This window comes from Protopterus annectens, chromosome 3.part1 (genome assembly GCF_019279795.1).
Source record: "Protopterus annectens isolate FY-2018-M chromosome 3.part1, PAN1.0, whole genome shotgun sequence".
NCBI classification, from domain to species: domain Eukaryota; kingdom Metazoa; phylum Chordata; order Ceratodontiformes; family Protopteridae; genus Protopterus; species Protopterus annectens.
The window spans coordinates 1,639,622,615-1,639,643,372 of NC_056732.1; positions in this window are offsets into that span (position 1 = coordinate 1,639,622,615).

A 20,758-nucleotide genomic window follows, 5' to 3' on the forward strand; every position below is an offset into this window, starting at 1 on the left:
TCGAGGCCCGGGTTAACAACAACCACCACTAGTACTGTTAGCCAACAGGGTGCTGGCGGAAATTTGGCTACTGTTGGCCGATGGAGAAAAGGAGAGGGAAGGCATGCCTGAAGGAAGGAAGAGAGGAGGAAGGTTAGGAGTGTAGTAGTGAGGGTAGGAACTTTGAATGTTGGCAGTATGACTGGTATAGGGAGAGAGCTAGCTGATATGATGGAGAGAAGGAAGGTTGATATATTGTGCGTGCAGAGACCAGATGGAAGGGAAGTAAGGCCATGTGTATAGGAGGTGGGTTCAAATTGTTCTATCATGGTGTGGATGGCAGGAGAAATGGAGAAGGGGTTATCCTAAAGGAACAGTATGCCAAGAGTGTTTTGGAGGTGAAGAGAGTGTCTGATAGAGTGATGCTTATGAAGCTTGAAATTGATGGTGTAATGATGAATGTTGTTAGTGCATATGCTCCACAAGTTGGGTGTGCGATGGGTGAGAAAGAAAAATTTCGGAGTGAGTTGGATGAAGTGGTGGTGAGCGTACCCAAGGGTGAGAGACTAGTCATTGGAGCAGACCTCAATGGGCATGTTGGTGAAGTGAACAGAGGGGATGAGGAAGTGATAGGTAGTTATGGCATTAAGGAGAGGAATGCAGAAGGTCAGATGATTGTGGATTTTGCGAAAAGGATGGACATGGCTGTGGTGAATACGTATTTTAAGAAGAGGGAGGAGCATAGGGTGATGTACAAGAGTGAAGGAAGATGCACACAGGTGGATTATATCCTATGTAGGAGGGCCAGTCTGAAGGAGATTGGAGACTGTAAAGAAGTGACAGGGGAAAGTGTAGTTAAGCAGCATAGATTGGTGGTCTGTAGGATGACGTTGGTGATCAAGAAGAGGAGGAGAAGTGTGAAAGCAGTGACAAGGAATAAATGGTGGAAGTTAAAAAATGGTGATTGTGAGGTGGAGTTCAGGGAAGAGTTAAGACAGGCACTGGGAGGCAGTGAAGACTTACCGAATAGCTGGGTAACTACAGCAGAGCTAGTAAGGGAGACTGCTAGAAAGGGTCTTGGTGTGACATCTGGACAGAGGAAGGACAAGCAGACCTGGTGGTGGAATGAGGAAGTACAGGAGAGTATACAGAGGAAGAGGCTGGTGAAGAAGAAGTGGGATTGTCAAAGAGATGAAGAAAGTAGACATAAGTATAAGGAGATGAGATGCATGGCAAAGAGAGAGGTGGCGAAGTCTAAAGATAAGGCATATGGAGAGTTGTTTGAGAGATTTGTCACTAAAGAGGGAGAAAAGGACCTGTACCAATTGGCTAGACAGAGGGACAGAGCTGGGAAAGATGTGCAGCAGGTAAGGGTGATAAAGGATAGTGAGGGAAACGTACTCACAAGTGAGGAGAGTGTATTGAGTAGATGGAAAGCATACTTTAAAGGGCTGATGAATGAAGAGAATGAGAGAGAAAGAAGGATGGATGATGTGGGGATAGTGAATCAGGAAGTGAAACAGATTAGCAAGGAGGAAGTCAGGTCAGCTATGAAGAGGATGAAGAATGGAAAGGCTGTTGGTCCAGATGACATACCAGTGGAAGCATGGAGTTGCTTAGGTGAAATGACAGTAGAATTTTTAACCAGATTGTTTAATGAAATTTTGGAAAGTCAGAGGATGCCTGAGGAGTGGAGAAAAAGTGTTTTGGTACCTATCTTTAAAAATAAGGGTGATGTGCAGAGCTGCAGTATCTACAGAGGGATAAAATTGATCAGTCACAGCTTGAAGTTATGGGAAAGAGTAGTGGAAGCTAGGTTAAGAAGGGAGGTGATGATTAGTGATCAGCAGTATGGTTTCATGCCAGGAAAGACCACTACAGATGCAATATTTGCTCTGAGAGTGTTGTTGGAGAAATACAGAGAAGATCAGAAGGAGTTGCATTGTCTCTTTGTGGACTTAGAGAAAGCATATGACAGGGTGCCTAGAGAGGAGTTGTGGTATTGTATAAGGAGGTCGGGAGTGGCAGAGAAGTATGTAAGAGTGGTACAGGATATGTACGAGGGTAGTGTGACATTGGTGAGGACTGCGGTGGGAGTGACAGATACATTTAAGGTGGAGGTGGGATTACATCAAGGATCAGCTCTGAGTCCTTTCTTATTTGAAATGGTGATGGACAGGTTGACAGATGAGATCAGACAGGAGGCCCCGTGGACTATGATGCTTGCAGATGACATTGTGATATGTAGTGAGAGTAGGGACCAGGTTGAGGAGACCCTGGAGAGGTGGAGATATGCTTTAGAGAGGAGAGGAATGAAGGTCAGAAGGGCTAAAACAGAATATATGTGTGTAAATGTGAGGGAGGGTAGAGGAATGGTGAGGATGCAGAGGGATTAGAGTTGGTAAAGGTGGATAAGTTTAAGTACTTGGGATCAACAGCTCAGAGTAATGGTGAGTGTGGAAGAGAGGTGAAGAAGAGAGTACAGGCAGGGTGGAATGGGTGGAGAAGAGTGTCAGGAGTGATTTGTGACAGAGGGGTACCAGTAAGAGTGAAAGGGAAGGTCTACAAGAGGGTAGTGAGACCAGCTATGTTATATGGGTTGGAGATGGTGGCATTGACGAAAAGGCAGGAGTCAGAGCTGGATGTGGCAGAGTTAAAGATGTTAAGATTTGCACTGAGTGTGACTAGGATGGACAGGATTAGGAATCAGTATATTAGGAGAATTTTTAGAGTTAAATTTATGCAAGCTAAGATGTGTATAATAAGCGTTATTGAGTATCATAAGTTGAGTAAAAGTTAACTTTTGGAGGGAAATTGATTTAATAGTTAAGTTGATTGCTTTTAATATTTTACTATTTTCAGTCAAGGGTAATTTTTCTTTCCAATAATTTGATAAAAGGACTTGATCTTGATATTTAATTTCTTTTATTAGTTTATATGCAGATGTTATATACTTATTATCTTGTAGGAGGGCTTGCAATAAATTTGTACATTTCGTTAAATCCTCATCATTAATTTTTAAATCTTTAAAGTAACTTATAGATAAATCTTTGATCTGTCTCAATATTATTAAGTATAATTTTGGAAGGTTCCATTCCTGTCTTATTTCATGAGCCAAATATTTCAAATAAGGGTATATATCCCGTAACGTTAAATTAATAATAAGTGGGAAATTTTTTAGGTCTATTAATTGATTATTAATTCTCAGGTTTGGATTCCTATGAAAAGGTTGTAGGATCATAAAGTGTTGGGTAAGATTTAATGAAGTGAAGAGATTTTGTAATAATGTGATATATATTTTAATATGCTCCATTAAAGCCAATGATTTAAATGTATTATTCCTTAGAAAAGGTAATGATTCAGGATTAATTTTCAGCATCTGTACATGTTTATGATTCAATCTTAACCAGTTCGGGGACCAATTCTTGCTATGTGTATCATAATTAGCAATTCTTAAAATTCTACTGGCATTTATAATTAAGTAATATTTTTCGAAATTGGGTAATTCTAAACCCCCTCTGCCTTTTGGGGTACTGTAAAAATGAAACTGCAGATCTCCTTCATATGTTCTGGAGCTGTAAGTGTATATATAAACTATGAAATTCCTTGAAACTACAACTGCAGGAGGTGGGTTATCAAACTTCCACGCTTTCCTGGGAATTTACTATATTACATATGCCCCAAATGATCTAACTAGATCCCAATTGACCATACTTATGAATATCTTTTTGTTAATGAAACTCTTTATAGCAACTAATTGGTTGAATCCATCGCAAACTTCATGGGACAACTTTAAGAATCTAGCGATAAAACACATACTAGCCCACAAATTACTAATCACTGATGATACCAAACATATAAATAATCGGAAGATCTGGGAACAACTTTTTAACATTATATTGGCTTAATGTGTGGAACCCAGGATAACCCTTGGATATTAATACTATAAAGTAATCTTTAATAGTAATCAAATTATTATAAGATATAATACCTATTGTCTAGACTCATCAGATGTCTTTTCTTGTGTTAAAATGAAAGCATTCATGTATATAGTGTACATATGTTGTAGGATTGTTTTTTGTAGTATTGTTTGGAAACTACCTGTGTATCACAACCAACCAACCACAAAACGATTTGACCTAGGTTTCGTCTTTATTCAGACTTCTTCAGAACAGTGATTACTGTTCTGAAGAAGTCTGAATAAAGACGAAACCTAGGTCAAATCATTTGTGATTGGTTGGTTGTGTTACACAGAGTCAAGTGCTGGTCTTTGCTTGTATTTTTGGTTGACTTGTTGTTTTGTTGTCGTTATGGAGAGAACTACCTGTGTATATCACGCTCAAATATGTGTATGAACAATTGTAAAAGTAATAAAGAATTATTATTGGAAAAAGGAATCAGTATATTAGAGGGTCAGCTCAGGTTGGACAGTTTGGAGACAAAGCAAGAGAGGCGAGATTGCATTGGTTTGGACATGTGCTGAGGAGGGATACTGGGTATATTGGGAAAAGGATGCTAAGGATGGAGCTGCCAGGTAAGAGGAAAAGAGGAAGGCCTAAGATAAGGTTTATAGATGTGGTGAGAGAGGACATGCAGGTGGTTGGTGTGAAAGAGCATGATGCAGAGGACAGGAAGAAATGGAAACAGAAGATCTGCTGTGGCGACCCTTAATGAGAAGTGCCGAAAGAAGATGATGATGATATATGGTGGTAATTTGGTCTTTGGAACACCACTTAAAAAGGCACTATAGGTGTGCCAAGAGCCTTAGCCAGTACCCGGAAACCCAGGGGTGACAGATTTATGCCATCTCTGGCAAAGCATCGAGGTCTGTTAATCATGTCATCCCAAGCAGACAGATACTGGATCCCCTTAGAATCACACCAGAAACTTAGCCAATTGTTGAAGTCAATCATTTTTTGTTTATACTGCAGTATAATTCTGGGTCATGGTAAGATACTGCTCAGGGCTAGTGTCATACCTGCCTGGACCACATAATCCGAGAGCTCCACCATGTCTCTTCTCATGTAGTCCAGGCAGGTGCATCTCAGGTCATTCACACCCACATGGACAATGAAAGAGTCATACTTGTACTTGTTGTGAACTTGAGTGACCTGAGTGCATGTGTTATGTGTCGGATTCTGGCACCTGATAGACAGCTGACTGATACATACTCTTTATTCAACCTAGTGAGTGGGATATCTGTGTGCCTCATTACTGAGTCACCTATGATTAGTGTATTGGGTAAGGTGTTTAGCCATAGCGGCTTAGGTTGAGGGGCACACTGTGGAGGTGAGCTATGTGTCCTGTGGTTTGTGCTGTGTTGTGGTGGTCCAGTGCATTTCTGTCTTGGAGATCTCTGCTGTTTGGATAAATTTCTATTGAGAGTCTCTGCAAAGGTGGGTGTGTGGTTTATGTTTTTATGTGAGATCTGTGATAGTGGGTGTCCTAGAGGGCTATGTGTTCCATGTGGTGTGATGCAGGTGTTGACCTTCTCCTCTTGACCACCTAGTCGGGTCTTGGCTGGAGAGTGCATAGCTTCCAATGTGGTGATATAAGTGCATCTCTCACAAGTCTGAGTGTTGGGAGATAAGAGGAAAGGGTTGTCTATGTACATGAAGTAGTTGCTACACTGCCTCAGACTGCCCAAATGCACCAGGTTAATAGGAGAAAGCACAGGGAACTGCCCTTTAATCATGCCAGGTGGGGTAGTCATAACTACTAAGTACTGGAGCTATTTCCATGAAGAATGACTAGTGCTGATGGCACTTAGGTGTACTATAATAATTGCTACAAAATCCTATTGAAGTGCAAAGTGATTAGACTATTTGAAGTGCAAGAGAGAAAGAACTAGCAAGATCTAAGGGAAAAACTGAAGAGCAGACTTTCTGGTACCAGCAATAGTTTACCTCAGCTCAGCGCCACTGAGTGGAACTTAGACAAGCGCAAATCCATGCAAATGTGGGCCTTTAAGCCAGAAAGTTGAAAGAATGGAACAACTGCCCAAATGGCCAATAAACTACAATTTCTGGGCCAGAAACCAATCCTCTTATGGTAGATAGGTCTTCTTCAGCTACGCCTGTAACCTTAAAGGCAGCAAACAGCAGTGTGCCGAACTGGTGGTGAATGGTACTACCTTCACTGACCAAGGTAACATAGCACATCTACTGGCAGATAAATTTAACTCACATTTCACCCTTTTCCGCAGCTCCACCAGGTAAAATCCCAAACAACATACTTCCCCCATGTGGTATCAGGGACCAGGTGCTGGCAGCATTTCCTAAAGTCCCCTCCATTAGTCCTGACAACATTCCTTGTTGCCTCGCAAACACAGTCTAAAACACAACCTATCAGGACCTCTTGAGGCACTGTAAATGGAGGACCATAACGGTCATTCCCCTCCATTAAGGCAGAGCATTAACTAACCCAAGGAACTACAGATTCATCTGTCCTACAAGTCATATATGTAAAGCCATGGAATGAATTATCATGGAAATGATAAGCAAGGACATTGGAAACCCTGCAGACACAGATCCCTCTCAAATGGCTTTCTCAAGGGAAGGTCATGCCTACTTAACCTGGTTAGCTTCTCTGAGAAGTTCACCAAGGCAATAGATGAGGGTAAAACAGTGCATACTGCTTATCTTGACTTGGTCAAGGCATTTGATATAATAGTAGTAGTTCAAAAGACTTTCACAACAAACAAACATATATTTGTGTCACATAGTAAAAGGGTTATTGGTAAAATGTAATCTTACAGACCAAATTGCCTCGTCTCTTCTCTGATTTTTCAAAAATCATTAAAAAAAGCTATTCGATACTATTCAAAATCCACCTTGATGCCTGTGGCCTACTGTGACTGCTGACATGGATTTAGAAAAGTCTATACCTGCAATGCTCTGCTGTCTCTAACTGACCCATCACTCTAGTGCAAAATCCTTGGTTCACAAGAGTGATTAATTGCAGATATTTTTTCTTGACTTAACCAACGCTTTTGATTTGTTTGGCCAACACATGCTTCTCAGGCAACTTGAAATAAGGAGTTTAAGCAGTATTGAACTATCTACTTTAGAAATCATTTGTGAAGAGAACTTCATAGTCCTAATGGAGGAGAAGCACTGCCCAACTCAACCATTTAAGTGAGGAGTCCCATAAGGACCTGTGTTTGGGCCACTGTTGTTTTTAATACTCAGAGTGGACTTCACAAATACACAGTAGCCTCAAGTACGGAAACTGTGTTTGATATGCTAATATTATCCTTCAGGAAACTCCCAATGACTATAACAGAACTGGATCCATCTTTGCTGGCAGCCTAGAATATTATATCTGCACATGGTAAGACAACCCAGGCCTTAAAATCAACACTACAAAAACAACAAAAAAAAGTTGTTTAGTACCTACAAAGAGACAGAATAAAGGGAACACTTCCACCAAAAATGGAGACACCAAGAAATAGATAGAAGTTCACATGTAAACATCACTAAATTTTTCCTTGCACATAAGGAAAACTATTTTTAAGTTCATAATTATATTGGCATTTTGACACAGTATAGTTAATTTCCTTACAAAAAAAAAAAAAAAAAAAAAAAAAACAAGAGAGTCCTTATCTAAAGGTATTATAAAATCTTACCAGAGTTCAACCTACCTGTTAGGTACTGTGGGTACCTCTAAAACATTATTAAACAAGCAGCAAGCCTCTCATTTTGGAAGAAGAGCTTCACACAGAAAATGCCAATGTATCATATTTACTTTCTGACGCCAAATATTAACCAGTAAGCTCATACACAAAGTGTCTCATAAGCTCATTAATAGATCACTTCACACCTCCCCAAAAAACATATTGAATGAATAAATAAATAAATAAATAAATAAGAAAACATTGTGCAGACCAATTCAGAATTAAAATCACTGCTGAGAAAGACAATCCCCAGGATTTAATAAATTCAATGTAGGCACCGTGTAGAGCCTACACAGAATATATCCATGTACACATCCACGATCCCCCTTCGGCAGTGTACCATGCATATTAATTATGAAGCACTGCCAAGGAACACAGATACTGAATCAGTGTTATCTGCTTTTTTTTTTTTTTTTTTGTAAAAATGCATGTTTGCACGGCACGGAGCACAGCAATGCCAAGCTGTGCTCACATTTAGACAGCTGACACATGCCAGACATCTAAAAATAGAAACCGGATGTAATTAATAAGCATAATGGCATTTTATGTGTTTTTTTTGTTTTAGTTTGTTTGGAATTTGTGCTAAGCTGAGCAGAGACCATACATACATGGCAGACACCTTCCAGACATCCAGAAATAGATACCGGACATAATTATTTATTTATTGGTATGTTTAAGTGTGTTTGTGCAACACAGCATGGTGTTCAGCACTGCTAACAGGTAGCTCAGTGGGATATATGAAGGTATACCGGGTTTCTCAGTATCCATGTAGCTTAATGGGTAGAGTTACAACTGTATGTATAGTAGGTCCAGGGTTTGAATACATAGAAGTCATAACTTGTCTGTATTTTTGGTGCACACGTTATGGACAACATTTTAAAATATGGCTCTGCTGTGCTCTGTGCAACTGTGATCAAACCTGCTAAGCACCTCATAAACATAGTAACTTCTGCCAATGTTTATGCGGTGCTCAGCTGCGCTAAAACCAAGATTGCGCATGTTTGCATGCTGCTCAGCTCTGCTTGTTCAGTTTGCATGCTGCTAAGAAACACAGTCTTTTTTTGAATTTTGCTCAATGACATGTAAGGGCAGGAAAACAGCCAATATAAAGTGCACTAGGTAGGAATTCTGCAGAATCCATTGGAATTCAATCATCTGTCGATATGGCTGGTGATGTTGGAGAAGGTGTACATTTTCGGGCACAGCGATGGGGCATTCAGGAGTCCAGGGTCAGGGTTGGGCTCCTTGTCAAAAACCATGAGGATAGGCTGCTGCAGGGCAGTTTCCAGGGCTTGGAGTGTAAGGGAGAGGCCTGGGACCAGATGGCCAGAGAACTCACCAGTGTTGCTGGTATCCTCTGCACAGGTGAGCAGTGTCGTCACCACCATGATGACCTGAAAAGATGAAAGATGGTAACCTTGGGCACCTAGGTCCAATACGTGAGGGCAGGGAATGTCCCACAAGTATGTAAGTACTTTTTTCTCTGTTTTACCAATATGTAATCTGAATGTCCACAAACCTGGTATGCATAATGATGTGCTTCTCTCCCAACAGTTGCAGCTGAGAGGGCTCACAATGTCGACTCTCATGATGGGTGCCTGGCCAGGTTGCACCATGAGCATAGTAAGTATGGATGCATTATGCCAACTGTAGTGCACTAAGCAGGAAAGAGTAAAGCATTAACTGCAATAAAGTATATACAATAAAGTCTGTAGTACAATAAATGTGGAACTAGAGCTGCAGTGCAATAAATGAATAATACCTGTAGTGCAATAAAAACAAGAAACAATACCAATAACAGCAAGGAAAATGTTGTAGATCAGAATTGTCTTCTCACAACCATTGCAGTAAAGCTGTATGCATTGCGTCTGTAAGGTAAGGTGTCTGCAGTCAAGTATAACATTGTAATAGCTGTAGAATGCAAATCTAAGGGCTGCAGACTGTATTGTTTAACTCATAGTAGTGTTCAAGCTTTTCTCTAGGCCAATACCAGTCACATAATGCCCTGTCGTCCATAGATGTCAGGTAATAAAGGTATATGGCTGAGGTAGCCCACTTCACAGCCAGATATTGTATGTGTGTGGACTTCACAGATATTCCAAACCAATAACAATAATGTGTGTTCACCTGTATTGTTGATAGTGAAATAAAGCTGTAGTAATATATGCAGTATGGCTGTATACCATGCATGTGTGCTCTATTAGCACTGCAGTCTAGTAAAACACTGTAACAGTACTAGAATGCTAGAGGAAAGTCCAGTAACTTGTATTGCACAATTCATAGTATGTTTCCAGGTGGTCTCTAGGCAAGTATCATTCACCTTTTAGTCAGCACTGCCTAAGTAGCTCAGTCTGTTAAATTCCTTGTGCACTGTACATTTTACCAAACAGAGTCATGGGTTCAAATCCAGTACTATGTAGCACTAGATTTTCAGTATCATTCATGTAATGCTCACAATTTCTCTCTCCCCAAGGACACAAACATGTGATAGGTGAGTTAGCCCATATTATGTGCAGATATTTTATTTAGATCTCACAGAATGTTATATTCAGTACCAATAATGTGTGCATCAGCATTGTTGATTCAGAATTGTAATACCAGTATGGCTATATCTCCTGCTTGTCCATACTATGCTGCTACAGTCAATTATTAAATTATTAAATTATTTGCAGATATCCCATACAGTCACAGCTAGTGGGTTCTACTCCTATGCCTGCCAACTAAGCTATGAGGGCCGTCTAGTTTAATTACTGTACACAAATATGCCTCTTAAGTGTCACGATTTCTCGTAATGCAATTAGAACTTCCTAATCTGTCTGTCATATGTTTACCAGATAAATTATTACCTGGAATGCAATGTATTACCAAATCTGTTTACAGAACATCCTTGTACTTATATAAGTCTACATTATGTGAAACCATTCTGAGTAGTTCTGTACCTGCATTTGCTAGTGTTTGGCCCTTATTGTCTCATGCTATCAGCTTGAGAGGTATGTACATGCTACAACAGCTATTGGAGAATTGTAGTCACTGTAATCACAACTGTCAGTACATATCGGCAGAAGTATGTATGACCGGTGTTGTCAGGGATATCATTCGCAATGTCACTAATGGAATGTTTTTTCTCTCTCTCCCCACCTCTTATCTTAATTTATTCATTATTACAATGTAGTATTATGATTTAATATTAACATATTTTATTTAAATATATTTTGGAAAATGTGGTTGATTATTGTTATGTTTTATTATGATTCAATTTTAACATATTTTGTTAAACTAACTGTTTTTTTGGCCAAATGGTTTACTTCACACTGGCATGTTGTTACCATACTGACTGCTACGTTACATTGTGTTGTGTTGCACATAATATACATTAATATGTATTTGGATTAAGCTTCTGGAGAAATGTATTCACACCCAGGTAATGCACTTCTTATCCTCACAAAACCTCCTCTCCCCCACACAGCATGCTTTCCGCCCAAACCATAGCACAACCACTGCTCTACTCTCCTTTACCAATCAGATTAACTATCTAAGAAACAACAACAAATTTATCTTGTGGTCCCATTTTTGGGACAAACAGTTCTCCCACAACCTACTCTTAGACACTCTGTCAACCTCATCCTTCACCCCCTTACTACTTCATGGTTTAGAAGCTCTCTCTCTAACAGAAAACAATCAGTTAAATGGCAAAGTACACTATCTCCTCTATTACCAACTACTATAGGCATCCCACAAGGATCAATACTGGGTCCTCTACTATTCACCATTTTCATTAACAAACTATATACTTCCACCCTGCATGCATCACTTATCCTTATACAGTATGCAGATGACTCCACCCTAATCAGCTCAGCCCCATCCATAACCACTCTTCAAAAGCTCACCCAAGAATCCTTCTGCTCCATGGAACAATGGATTACCAATATCCAACTCATTTTAAACCCAGCAAGACCAAATTACTCCTTTTTACCCCTAATAAATCCAAATCCACACCTCCTACCTTCACTATCACCTCCAAAAAAGGGACCACAATCTCCCCCTTCCCTCACACTAAGTTGCTCGGGGTTGAAATAGATAACAATCTAAACTTTAATGTCCATATCTCACAAACCACCACAAAGATACATAAGAAACTAGGAACCCAAAACAAACACAAACAGTTCCTATCGGACCAAGCTAAAATCTCCTTAGTCCAAACCCACCTCTTGTCTACCCTAATGTATGCATCCCAATCCTAATTCATATCAGGAAAACAGACCTAAACAAACTAGATTCATGTTACAATGCAATTGCAAAATTCACTAACAACTCCACTTTTAGAAGTCATCACTGTCTTGCCTTGAAGCAACTACAGTGGTTAGAATTCCCTCAACTAATTAGCTATCACCAATTAGTCCTCACCTTCAACATAAGGAACCCTCTGAAAACCTCAGCCCTAAACCAACTTCTAAACCAATATTCTGCAAATCGCCCTCTACGCTCATCCAACAAAACCCTGCTCTGCATAACCAAAGCCAATAACACTGCAGGGAAAAGTCTGTTCTCCCACACCATTGCTAGGGAATGGAATAACCTCCCCCAAAGTATCTCCTCTGCACCATCCATCTCACTTTTCAAGAAATCACTAAAGTCACACCTCTTGCAATCATGGCTCTGTCCCTGTATCACATAAACTCTTTTTTGCTCTCCTCCTAACTTGCCACACCTCATCTCCTCTGCTTACCTCAACTATTCTGTACTCCCTATCAGGAACTACTATCCTACAAACTATTTCTCACACTATGACATATCTCTCAAATAGCATTATTTTACAGATTCCGTTCCTTCATTTTTATGCTTTGTACTACCAATAGGGAATTCAAAGTTTTGCTATCTATATACCAAGCTTGCTCAAATCAAACTAAGGTACAAAAAAATCTCCTAGACTGTATATATGCCACTGTATAGAAATTTTCTATCATTTGTGGATTGTGTTGTCATATAAAGATGTGGAGTTATGATTGTATATATGCCTCTGTACAGAAATTTTTTGTCATTTGTTGTATTTGTACCATTATGTTATGAAGCTTTTCTCTCCGAGCCCCTGCTGTAAATGGACCTTGCTCCAGTTCGACTTTCCCGGTAAAGAAATGTGAAATAAAATAAATAAAAATTAATATATATGATGTTCCATTCTGTTAATACTAGCATTGGTTTGGTTGTTACTAACTGTAACATATTGCTTTACCTCATGTACCACAACACATCAAGATAGACCAGTTCCGGCTGATCCCACTACCTTGCCTCAACTGGCTGTGGCACCGTGCCCCAGCACATCCGAGACCCATACTGGTGGTGTCCCTTCTACTGCCTCTGCACTACCTGTGGCATCAGGTAGTACCTCCCCAGGGGATGGGGCCCAGTCCACCTCTGGGAGTAGTGGCAGATGGAAAGTGGTCACCTGTGATGAGCTACTGGTCCTTGTGCACAGGATAGTCCACTGTAGCTATGACCAATGCCTGCACCAGATTGAGGGCATGCTGGCCGACCTGGTGGGATAATGTCAAACTGGTGCCCAGCCTCCAGCACACCCATCCTTGGGGCAGTGAAGGATCAGTACTGATGGTCCCATGGCTGGGGACATAAATCACACTGCTGCCGTCTGGAGGCACATGGGACTCAGATTCCACAACACCCTCCCTGTCAAAGGTGTTCACCCCCTCATATGTCACACCCCCCCCCCGTCTGCTGTCTTGTCTGTCTGTTTGCAAATGCATCTTGACCTACCCAACTTACCTCCCCCCACACATACCTATGTCCCTTCCCCAACATTGCACTTTCACCTTAAAAAAAAAAATGGACACCTGTTCTCTAAAAAATATCGTCCCATACATAGCTCTCCATTTTGCACACGTGTCCACTGGACACACATAATTCTGTCCAACTGTCTTGACAATGCAGTTATATTGTCCTCAACCCTCACTCCGGGGTTTCAGATTCCAAATTCATGTACTAATCTGTCAAAGTGCACAGATGTTGCTTTACAAGAAATGGATAGCTATGGTTCTTTTCTACACCCTTTCTGCATATCTCTCCCTGCCTTTCAATATGTTTCCCCCCCTGCTTGCCCCCATTAACCACTTTTTTATCTTCCCTTTCATAATAATGGAAAAAATGGGAGTTTGCCTTGGATTCTGGTGCAATAGTACACTACTAGACAGCCAAACACAAGATAATGGATGTAACTGAGGTCTGTGATAGGAGGTAAATGTGCCGTTTTATCAGCAACATGTAGAAAGTCACCTGCTAAGGCATTCATGGCAAAATACATGTTCAGCTGGAACTCTGGTGCAGAAATACATCCATATAAAGCCATCCACAATATGATGGATGTAGAAAATGTTTCAGCCTTTATGTGTGCACATATATCTTACAAGTACACATTCTGTAGCAGTGACTCAGTTGCTCAGTCTGTTAAATGACTTGCATATAGTACGTTTTGCCACACACAGTTCTGGGTTCAAATCCAGTGATGTGCTGAATTTCAGTTATGTTATTGTGAAGACAGCAGTTAATGGATCAGTAATACACTCTTTATCCACACAAAGCATTGCAAATTGAATAGCCACTTTTCAGTGCATGAAGTCACAGGCCTGCAGGTTGGTACACACCTCACATGTCTGTATAGTACTACTATATGTTGCCTAGTACTCTGTTATTGACACAGTTGCCTAACATCCGAACCTTAAACACATGCCTAAATTTGGAGTGTAAAGGGTTCCCTCTCCCTGGCACTGCCTCTACAACAGGTTGACACATCTGACACAGATGCACTTACAACTTGTTGTCCTCCAAAGTGTTCACACTCTCTGCCTATGTCTACTACCTGCAGCAGCAGCTACAGCCTGTGGTACACACAGCTCTATGTAAAGGTTTCTTCTACAGACCTGCCCTCTATGGCAATGTAGTCTCCTCACCTCAGTAGTGTCCCTCTAAACAGATAAGAAAGGAACCCAGGTCTAAATGAAGGCATTATATATTGCACAGTGCTTACATGTCATTGGCTATTGATAGTGCAATTCAGCTGTTTTGGTTGCAGTTAGGATTTCAGAAATACAGATTGGTATAGAGGTAATCACCTGCTGATGGGGAGCATGTTTAAAAGCAGGTAGCTGGCTATGGGGAACCATTCTGTATGAGACCTTACTCACACAGAGCATGCCTTTGTGAAACCTTATCAGACACACAGTTCTACACCAGAGTACTGCACTCTAACAGTTATGCAACTGTTTTTTGCGTATAACAGGACTCAGATGGGAGGACAGAGGTATGGGGAATAGGGATTACAGCAATAAGCCGGTAATAGACCCGTGGTAATGACATATCAGTGATACCCTGCTAACTTACACCTACAGGGAATGCACAAGACATCAGGGCAGCATGGTCTTTTGTCAGTGTGGCACACTTGTGTTGTCAGACTGTCCCTATATAGTGGTTCTTATAGCACACTGCTATTTGTCTGGTACTGCTTCTATGACATATTATTGTGTGGTTGGCCTTAGGAGATACACCACAGTTGACTGGAGTGATGGGTGTATGATCATACACCAGAAGCTGTCATGGCACACAGGAAATACCTCAGTAATGGTACCACCTTGGTTGTATCCACACATGTAGTATGTTGTTACACTGTGGGTTATGCCATGTATTAGCAAGCAGTGGATAGTGCCAGCCATTTTGCACTTGCTGTATCTGTACATAGTGGATTTCCACATATCTGATCCTGTAATGTGTTCCCTTTGTGTGGCTTTCAGGAATGATGTACCCCAGATGACATCCACCCATCTCGGATGCAGAGAATGAGATGATCCTGCAAGGACTAAGGCAGCATCATGGCATCCTGTTATCCAGTGGGAGACATACTAGGGAACAGCAGGCTGCACTGTGGTTAGACCTTGTCCATGATGTTAATGCCATGGGCCAGCAGGGCAGGACATATGAGCAGGTTCAACACTGGGTAACTGATATGATTAATGATGCACATCGACAGGCAGTGGATATAGCCAGGGACCATGCTGTCACCAGTGAAGGGCCTGCAGTGGAACAACAACTCCCAGCCACAGAGGAATTCCTGGTGGACCTAGGCAGATGTGAGAGCTCCCAGGCATCCATCACACTGTACATCGTGGAGGTGGGTGCCACAGTTTTGACAGCTGAGGAGCATGCAGGTAAGCTTACTGTGATCAACATTGTAATACTGTAGCAGTCAGTGTTTCAGTCTGTAGATACATTTATGTGGGGGTCAGGTCTTTGTTCTTTGGGGGGGATGTAATCTCAGGTATACACTCATGTGCAAATTTGGACCAATACAACAAGTAGCACAGCAGCTACTGTAAATGTGAGATATATGGACTTAATACCTTGCTGTGCTGCAACATGCAGTGGTACTGACATCACCTCACCCTCAACTTTTCACAGGTCTGTCAGGTATTGCCCAAGGCCGTGGTCCTGCTCTTGGTAAATATGATACTTGTTTTGTTAAGGAGCAATTATAGTCTAGTACAGTTACAGGGCAGAATATTGCCCTATGTGTATGTAATTATGTGTGTAGATAGTGTAGGATGTTTTTAAATGCCAGTCTGGAAGAGGTACCTTAGGTTTTGAGAGGGAGTAGTCACAGGAGTGTAGTGCAACAAGCAGATGTACTTTGGCAGTTACAGGTAATAGCTGATAAGGCTTCTGGTTTAAATGAGGCAAGGAATCTAAAATGCCTTTTAAAATACAACAGATTGAAGGCAAATACATTAGGCAGTGAAACGTGCATCTCCACATAATTGTGATGAGAGTTGTACTGGGTTTTATGTGTTGTTTTTCAATTATAGCGTCATACTTGAGTAAGTAAAATGTAAATATTACTGGTCATGTTTGACTTGATAGACTTCAAGTGATGGTTATAAAGGTCCTGAGTTGAATATGAATTTCGTTCTGAGGTACTGTTTTATGGATGAAGGCAGAGAAGGAAGTTGTTTGACTGTTAATCCAGCTGTGGGTCTTCATAGTTCTGAGTTTTGGATGTTTTTCATACACAATAGTGCAGGTATTAATGTACTGTTTTTTTCATTCTTATTGCAGGTGACCATGGGGGTTGGAGTCTGTCCCCTTCACAACCTGATGTCAGTGTCTCCTTGGACACTGATGATGATGGTGGCCATAATAAGGCATAGGTGGGGGTGTCAGGGGCTGAATCTGTCCCAGAGGTAGACATCACTCTTCTGCCCCCATTTTCACCACACACAGTCTGTATGCCTACACATAATGCATCCCCAGAGGCCATAGATATTGGACAGTCAGAGGGTGAAAACATTGAACAGGAAAGTGTGCTAGCTATGTCTCCAGAGAGTGTAGACACTGGCCATAGCCAGAGACCTGGTGAGTTCTCACACAGGCAGTTTGACAGGGGTGCTTGTAGGAGGCCTGCTGTCTGTCCACCACCTGTTGAAGGTGTCACATCATGGGCCATCCGGTGCATGTTTTGGGCTGACATGGTGGCATAGGCATGTTCTGAATGGAATATCAGGTGTATGCTTAGGGTTATTGATGCAACACAGTCTGACATCTGAGACAGCCTTCACTGCAATGGAGACACCCTGGATCAGTTGACTGATGCAGTGGAGAGAAGGTGGGCTTAGACAATGTCAGTCTTGGATCACACATTGTCTATGCTGGAAATTGTGGCTGGAGTTGAGCATTGGACCTGTGGACATAGGTCAGCAACACCATCTGCTGAGAGTCCATGTGGCCATGCACACTCACCCACCCATAGTAGCAGTACATTCAGAGCTACAGAGGGGAGTATGCTGTCCACACCATGATGTGGCAGGCCTTGGGCTTGTGGTCCTGGGTGGTCCCATAGGGGACATGGTCCCAGCAGACAGCAGTCACTGTTAGGTACTAGCACTGCTTCTGACCATGTGCATGGAGGTGCCAGTGAAACTCCTGGCAGAGCCAATTCCTGTGTTCATGGCTGGAGATGGTAAACTGTCATCTTTACCATGTATGGTCCACAGCTGTCCAACATACACACATGCAGGGCTAGCACTGAGCTTGACTGTGTACATGCACACACTCACACACCGCTGTCAAATGCAGGTTACCTATAGACACAAAGTACCTCTCCATGGTCCATCTTACATGCTCCCCCCTCACTCACACACATGCTGTCTACCATTTGGGCCAGCCTAGGCCTCCTGCTTCCCCACACAACACCCTGTGCAAGTGATGATACCTGTGCCACATCCCTGTCATCCTTGACATCGATGCAGGGAAATGAAGCTATGGGTCTGATGCACAGGGTGACTATATTCTTAACATGTGCTCATGTAATGCAGTGTTGGTTCACCATGCCACTTGTAATGGATAATGAGAGATATTGTATGCTGGCATTTGTCACATGCATGCCACATACATTTGTGTACCTTATGTGGTCCTTATGTTGTACGTTGTTGAATTGGCTGTATATTTACACAATGACAGGTGTGTCATGGGCCTGTTTCTGTTTCTGTTACAGGAGTCTGTAGGGATAACCTATGGATACACAGAGGAAATAAAGCAGCATGGGATTGCATGTCAGCACAGTGGACATATGTTGTCAGCGAGGTACAGCACCATAACTGCATGGCTTCATAGGTTCATATGTGTATAATAGGCTAACAAGGGCAATGTTGTCATTCAGCATATGCATGCATTCCTAATCTGTGAGAAAGTCTACTACCCTTCATAAGTGTCACCAGGGTTTGATGGAGATGACACATCTACATATGTCCTGTGTCCAGTACTAACAGTTATCCAGCAATAGTTATGATTGTTGTGTTCTGCATCCCAATGTATAACCTGCACATGATGTGTGTCACAGCAGATGTGTGCATGATGTGCATGGGGAGCCTGTTTCATGTAGGATGTACTGCCTGTGTTACATACCTGTCTCACCAGCATGTAGTATGCATACCATGCTGATGTTGTTGGTGTGTAGCACAGGTGACACGTGTTAGTCCTGTCATGGATACATGGGAGGTACGCAGTAGGAACTGACAACTCCCTGTATGGAGTGATACACATCCCCTCCAAAGCATTTTGGAGACAAGCTACATGTGTACTGTCCTGACATGGACTCCATAGGACATGTTCTCTACAATGTGTATTGGCATACCTTGGAACCAGTGTGGCTGCTATAGTTGTACGATATGCCTTTGTAGTGACATGGCAAAGGTGCCACTGCACACAATGATAGCAGTCAAGACTGCCACATTCAGTATATCAGTGCCAGTCTGGGATGTACACCCCAAACCTGTCAGTATTGGTTGTACAACAGTTAACGCATCCACATCTTTCCGACCAGTGACAGTCAAAGGCTGCAGTACTCTCTGTTGTCAAGCCATGCATCCCATGGTTCCATAACATGTTGTAAAATTCACAAACAGGCTCACACAAACACATTGCTACATTGAGGCTAGCACCACTTCCAATCAGTGCGAACAGGACATGCCAAGGCACACATGTAGTGCAGGTTGGCTGTATGTAAGTGTGCACACTTACCCATGCAATGGTACATACTACAGATCACAGTACATGGCGCATGCAATACACCTCATGTCTGCTAGTAGTATCATTTTAGGACATATTATGCTTGATGACATATGCAGGCCTTGTTGTGGTCAGTCCTTGGGGGGGGGGGGCACATCACCTGTTACAAATAAAACACTACAAAAATCTACATATGTCTAGGCTGCCAGGGTTATGGCATATGGATGTATACACATGTACTAAGTGGACTAGAATGAGATTAGATCCACTACCTAAATAGGTTTACACACTATAGATCACAGGACTTATTGAGGGCAGCTATGGTGGTGCAGCATTTAGCATTCCTGCCTCACAGCAAGAGGTTCTTGGGTTCGATCCTCAGCTGGGGTGTCTTCTGTGCGGAGTCTGCATGTCTTCCCTGTGGTCATGTGGGTTTCCTCCGAGTGCACTGGTTTCCTCCCACATCCCAAAGACATGCTGAAAGTGGATTGGACACTCTAAATTGTCCCTAGGTGTGAGTGTGGGCATGTGTGTGCCTTCTGTGGAAGGTTGGGCACCGGGCTGGCAACTCGACACTGTAAAACTCCACTGCCAATCATGAGTGGACAGATGATCCGCTGTGGTGACCCCTAACCGGGAAAAGCCGAAAGAAGAAGATCACAGGACGTATTGCATGTGCCACAGCTTATATCTCACATTATGCTATCAGCTAGCAGTCTTACAGTGGCTTGTAGAAGAGTGCATTGTGGAAGTTAGCAGAATGTTACAGGGCCAAAAAGTGTATAACCATTGCAGGTTGCTAGGCCATGAGGACATGTCCGGTCATTTACAGGGAAACACACACGCGCGCGCACACACACACACACACACACAGACACACAGAGTCATACATAAAGTGGGCTGGAGTGAGATTAGAACCCTACCTGTCTAGTCTTATATATTATAGATCACAGTACTTATTGCATGTGACACAGGTTACCTCTGATTAAATTGTCCCTAGGTGTGAGTGTGGGCATGTGTGTGCCTTCTGTGGAAGGTTGGGCACCGGGCTGGCAACTCGACACTGTAAAACTCCACTGCCAATCATGAGTGGACAGATGATCCGCTGTGGTGACCCCTGACCGGGAAAAGCCGAAAGAAGAAGATCACAGGACGTATTGCATGTGCCACAGCTTATATCTCACATTATGCTATCAGCTAGCAGTCTTACAGTGGCTTGTAGAAGAGTGCAGTGTGGAAGCTAGCAGAATGTTACAGGGCCAAAAAGTGTATTACCATTGCAGGTTGCTAGGCCATGAGGACATGTCCGGTCATTTACAGGGAAACACACATGCGCGCGCGCACACACACACACACACACACACACACACACACACACACACACACACACACACACAGTCATACATAAAGTGGGCTGGAGTGAGATTAGAACCCTACCTGTCTAGTCTTATATATTATAGATCACAGTACTTATTGCATGTGACACAGGTTACCTCTGATTACATTGCCAGCTGGTAGTCTTAAAGTGGCTGACATCATCAA